At 45.5% G+C, this 6000-nt stretch overlaps 1 protein-coding gene across 5 annotated transcripts in view; it reads left to right on the top strand.

Annotated features, from left to right (window-relative positions):
• Positions 1-3837: 3837 nt before the first annotated feature.
• Positions 3838-6000, top strand: part of ACSL3 (acyl-CoA synthetase long chain family member 3) — a 59596-nt gene continuing 57433 nt past the window's right edge. For 2 of the 5 annotated variants that reach the window (XM_063132222.1, XM_063132221.1), the window contains exon 1: positions 3974-4058. The gene's annotated coding sequence lies outside the window, so the exon portion shown is untranslated. Of the gene's footprint in view, positions 3856-3973; positions 4063-6000 lie in introns of those variants that run through there. The other 3 variants (XM_063132223.1, XM_063132220.1, XM_063132219.1) reach the window with 3 other exon arrangements.

Genomic DNA, 6000 nt, shown 5'->3' with positions numbered 1-6000 from the left:
GTGATTAATGATCATCAGCAAGTATGACCACCTCTATAAAAGCCGAAGTTTTTTCAGTTTGCTGGTCTGGAGCATCCAGGTGTGTGTTAACACAATGCCGAGGAGGAAAGACATCAGCAATGATCTTAGAGAAGCAATTGCTGCTGCCCATCAATCTGGGAAGGGTTATAAGGCCATTTCCAAACAATTTAAAGTCCATCATTCAACAGTGAGAAAGATTATTCAAAAGTGGAAAACATTCAAGACTGTTGCCAATCTTCCCAGGAGAGGACGTCCCAGCAAAATCACCCCAAGGTCAGACCGTGCAATGCTCAGAGAAATTGCAAAAAACCCAAGAGTTACATCTCAGACTCTAGAGGCCTCAGTGAGCATGTTAAATGTTAAAGTTCATGACAGTACAATTAGAAAAAGACTGAACAAGTATGGTTTGTTTGGAAGGGTTGCCAGGAGAAAGCCTCTTCTCTCTAAAAAGAACGTGGCAGCATGGCTTAGGTTTGCAAAGTTGCGTCTGAACAAACCACAAGACTTCTGGAACAATGTCCTTTGGACAGACGAGACCAAAGTGGAGAAGTTTGGCCATAATGCACAGCGCCACGTTTGGCGAAAACCAAACACAGCATATCAGCACAAACACCTCATACCAACTGTCAAGCACGGTGGTGGAGGGATGATGATTTGGGCTTGTTTTGCAGCCACAGGACCTGGGAACCTTGCAGTCATTGAGTCAACCATGAACTCCTTTGTATACCAAAGTATTCTAGAGTCAAATGTGAGGCTATCTCTCCGACAGCTAAAGCTTGGCCGAAATTGGGTCATGCAACAGGACAATGATCCCAAGCACACCAGCAAATCTACAACAGAATGGCTGAAAAAGAAAAGAATCAAGGTGTTGCAATGGCCCAGTCAAAGTCCAGACCTCAACCCGATTGAAATGCTGTGGCAGGACCTTAAGAGAGCTGTGCATAAACAAATGCCCTCAAACCTCAATGAACTGAAGCAATGTTGTAAAGAAGAGTGGGCCAAAATTCTTCCACAACGATGTGAGAGACTGATAAAGTCATACAGAAAATGATTACTTCAAGTTATTGCTGCTAAAGGTGGTTCTACAAACTATTGAATCATAAGGTATACTTACTTTTTCACACATGGCTTCTCCATTTTGGCTTTATTTCTGTTAAATAAATCATGACACGGTGTAATATGTCATGTGTTGTTGTTCATCTGAGGTTGTATTTACCTAATTTTTAGACCTGCTAAGGAATAGATGATTGTTATTATGTCCTGATATGTAAAATCATACAATTCCAAGAGGGTGTACTTTCTTTTTCACACGACTGTATATATGAAACATCAGTGTAATGCAGCAGACAGCAGAGACCTTCCAACACGAACTGTTAGGTTGACAGGTACTAGGAATAGGGCTTTCTTAGTGATGGCCCCACACCTTTGGATGTCCCTCCCCAGGGAAACACACCTGGCCTCTTCAATGCTTGTATTCTTTTTTGTTTTTAAACACTGGCTCTGAGGATGTTTTTATTCCTGTTTGCAAATAACTGCTATGCATCTTTTTAAAGACTAAAAAGGTTTTTATTTTTTTTTAATAAAACAAAGATTAGAAAGTCTAAAAGCACATCCAGACAGCAGATTCCTGCATTGCTCATTCAGACCATTTCTGCTAAACCAAAAGGATGAGGGGAAAGTACCCAGAAAAGAGAAAGTAGGATGTTTTAAATGGCAGTCCACACAACATATTCTGTGAGCGCTTCCAGACAAGACTTTTATTGTGCAATTGGGCTTCCTCATTCTCATAATTTTATGGGGGTGGAGATCCAGATGGCAAAATCTTCAATTTGTAGCCTTCCTGTGTTACCCCACAGCTTCTTTCATCCTTTTTCTTACCAGGAAAAAAAAATCTATTAAAGAGTGGGAAAAACAGAATAGCTGTTTTGTGCAATGCCTTTAGATTATTAGCGCTACGAGGTCTCTGTCTGGAAGTCCCTTGTGACAACTACCCCTGCTGAATCCCATCTGCTGTATAAAGTAGGCAGAGTGTGCTGCAGTGATCAGCACACTTGCCACATACAGGCTGCAGATCCTGGCTGTGTTTGGTATCAGTGCACTAAATGACACCCTATCTAAGACTGCAGTCCTAAACACACTGGCCTGGGAGCAGAGCCCACCGGAAGGAAAGGAATTCGCTTCCAAGTAAACATGGGTAGAATTAGGAAGTTGGCAGACCCATTTTAAAATTTTACAAACTGCTTTGTAAATACAGTTCAGGTTGTATTTGCATCACCTTCCTTCCTGTTGCACATCATACTTGTTCTGGTTTCCAGAGGGCAGCCGTGTTAATTTATTGCAGCAAAAGAGTATTGTGGAACCTTAAAGACTAACCCATTTAAAGCACAATCATATGCACATTTAGACTGAAAAAATAATGCCTACAACTCTCAGCATGCCCCAACCAGGGTATGCTGGGAGTTGTAGGTCCCCCCCCCCTCCCCAAACATGTGTAGGATTGCGCTCTTATTCTGGCATAATTCTGACTATAGGCCACTTCATCAGATTCACGGAGTATTATGGTGGGTTTCAGGTTTATATATGGTGTGTGGCTATGGAAAGTTAGAAATGATATACACATGGTGTGTGAGGATAGTAAGGAAAAGCTGAAAACAGTGAGATGAGAAAGAAACTATCACTTGGAAATGGTGAGGTCAGAAAGTACTGTCACTGTCAGTACTCTCTGCATTTAATTTCCTTCTGATCTCACTGTTTACAATCCCCCACCCCAATGTGCTATATATAAACTTGAAACTCACCGTAATCCACAATCTGTATTATGATGAAGTTGACTATAGTCCCTAAAATGGATTCTTGTGCCAGAACAAATGTGCCAAGCGTTTTAGGTGCCACAAGACTGGTTATAATGTAAAAACATCTCCTGTAAATACAGAAGTATGCATGTGGGATTCCCTTTCCTTTAAAACTGTGCCGTTCCTTTAAATCAGCAGAAACGTTGACACTGAACTTCCTGCTCTCCATTCATGGTTTCCCTGCAGTTACGTATGCCGATGGAGAGAAGACGCGGGGATCATGTTCTTACGTAATAAATAATAACTTGCTTAGACGGCAAAGTTAAGTAGCGGGGCGGGGGGGGGGGAGGTGAGCCAGACATATAGATGTGCATAATACATACAGAATAAAACATGTATTTAGATAATAATTACGTAGATTTAGAAGCAATGCATGAAGAGAATAAGATTATTATTAATGATAATCATCATCAGACAATCAATGGGCCCATGAGTGTTGCGGTTTTTTGCAAGGCAAATAGCAGTGGAGGCTGGTGGTTCCGATTTCGGTGGGGCTGTGAATCCATTCCGGGTTTTAGTCAGAACTAGCCAGGACTCTAATCTAAAGGACTTACCCAAGGTCCGGAATCCTACCCGCGAAATAGATGCAGCCCCTTGGATAGCTCCTTTAGCTGGTCTTGACTGAAACCCAGACTGGATTCACAGCCCCACCGAAATCGGAGCCACCAGCTTCCCCTGGCAAATCATATATCACTGTATCTATAATTTGCATTCAGAGTCCCCCTTTCTTTCTCTTCTCCAAGCAGCACAAACGGCGGCAGCCTCCGCCTCCTCCTGCTCCGCCGCCCGTGACCCCAAGCGAAGAGTGACCGATAGTAACCCTCGCGCAGCTCGCGCGCGCGACTCCCACCTCTCACCGAGACAGCCGTTTTAGAACGTAGCACAGCCAGCCCCTCGCGCGCCACCCCGCGCCAGCCAATGAGAAGCCGCCGCCACGGCATACGGAATGAGGATGCTCCCTGGCGGCGGCGGCGATTGTGAGGTGCGCCAGTTCGAAGCGGAAGGGCCGGGCGGGGCTGGGGTAGGAGGGCGAAGGAGGCGGGGTGGGGGCTCCGAGCGACTTGGGCCCCGCTCATTGGCTCCGTGGGGCTGGCCCGCCCGCCCGCGGCTGGAGTTACAGCACGGCCGGCCGAGGGGTCCTCGGCACACGCGCGGATTCGCTCACCGGCTTCCCCTCCGGCCGCGGTGGGTGAGTGAGTGTGGCACAGCCGCCCCGGGAAGCAAGCCGGGACGGGGCCCCGAAGCGAGAGGGGGCCTGGGAGGCTGAGGCGGGAGGCCGAGGGGCGGCGGCTGCGGCGGCTGCGGCGGGGGGGGGGGGCTCGTAGGCTCTGGCGGCGGGGAGGGAGAGAGGGAAGAGCCCTCTCAGGGAGATCGGGGGCCGACGCCGTGGGGCCCGTCCACCATTGCACCGGGGAGAAGACCCATAGGCGCACGTGGGGAAGGGGGCTGGAGGACGGGGTGGTGCCCGGGGCTAGACCGGCGAGGCCTTCTAGATCGAAGATCGCCCGGTTTTATTCCGGAGCGATTATTCCCGAGTAATTTTACCCCAAGGTACACTTCGGTCATTGTCGTCCTTAGTTGGGGGGGCGAGGCTGATTGAGGCTGCGGCCCCACGGACGCGTACATAGAAGCAAGTCCTCCTGAAATTGGAGTTCACTTTTGAGTAAACATGTTTCGGGTTGGACTGGCACTCAGACATGTGCTTCCAGGTCTTGCAGTGGACCTGCCTCCGTCGTCTCTGGGTGGGGTGGAAGCGTTCTGTGTTGGATTGCATAGGTTGTTGTTGTTGGTAGTGGTAGTTCCACACGTGTAAAACGTCACTTAGATGCCATCCTGCGAGAAATCTGCGTGTCTGAGCTCATATTTACGGCGTCATCCTATTGCATCTTGACTTGGAAGTAAGCTTCATTATACCCAGTGAGGCTTACTCCCTAGTGTAATATGTTTGAGATAGCTGTCTTAGTTACTTAATAACCTTTGACCTTCCTCCTTATTCACAGATAGGGCGATTAAAGGGTTTCTTTCCTCCCCCTCCTTTTTTTTTACTCTTTCAATTCAGGTAAGTATATAAGCAAGGTGATGAGTTTTAATTTGTTTCAGGGGATGTGGGTATAGAATCAGGGCCTGTGGTGTACCTGCACACATGACAGTTTCTGTGGTTACTGTCACCAGTGCCAGTTAGATTCATGGCTGGTTTCAGGCAACATTAACTCCGTGTTCCTATAAATGTGGTAGCATAGCCAGATTCCAGTTCTCTTTTGAGTGTATTAGGAAGAAACGCTTACAAACTAGTATGATGATAGTAGATGGTATGAATTAAATTAAGTGTGAATGTATAAATGTAAGCATGCTTTGAAAGAGTAGGGAAAGCCCATTTTACACTGCTCTTAACTGTGCCTTTTGTCATGTACAACAGGATAATTGGTGTGTTAAGTTGTTCATGTTTATGAGGGCAGGTTATATATCGCCAGCACTATGCATGTTAATTAATACAAATTGGGGTATATCAATATGTCACTCAGTCGTGCAGATAAGGCTGGAACAAGCTCCAGTAATCTTAAGTATGTTATGGATATTTGGGGAAGTTGCAGAGTGGTAGAGACTGACAAATGTCATTACAAGATTTTGAAGGCTTGAAGCTCCAGCATATCCTTATATTTTATTTATTACATTTCTAGGCCTGATAAAGTATAGTGATGGTCTGTCTTTTGTGTAGAGTGATTTTAAATAGGGATGGGTAAGCATTTCCTTTGGCTTAATGGTGGAAAGCCAAGAAACTGAACAAAAATGAGGTTCACAGATTCACCCATCTCTAGTTGTAAAATGTCCTTTTGATAAAAATCAGTGTCAGGTTGCAACTGTGGAGTCATCTCCATGCCTTTTGTTTTCTCTTTCTAATTCTAAAGAAATGGACTTCCAGGAAAGAAATATGATAGTGTTAGTCTGTGGAATGAGAAATTCTGCCACCCATTCAAAACAGAAATCCCAAATACTCTGGGCCTTAATAAACTGGCTTTGAAAATTTGAGATATTGAGAATGAACACTGTAATAATAAAATAATTCACACTGGCAGATAAGTTATGCATCAGGTCTACATCAGGAATGTGGAAGCCAGTTCTCTGGCTT

Source organism: Elgaria multicarinata, chromosome 8 (genome assembly GCF_023053635.1).
Source record: "Elgaria multicarinata webbii isolate HBS135686 ecotype San Diego chromosome 8, rElgMul1.1.pri, whole genome shotgun sequence".
In the NCBI taxonomy this organism is placed as follows: Eukaryota; Metazoa; Chordata; class Lepidosauria; order Squamata; family Anguidae; genus Elgaria; species Elgaria multicarinata.
Note: the sequence above shows the minus strand (reverse complement) of the source record. Positions and strands in the feature narration are given on the sequence as shown.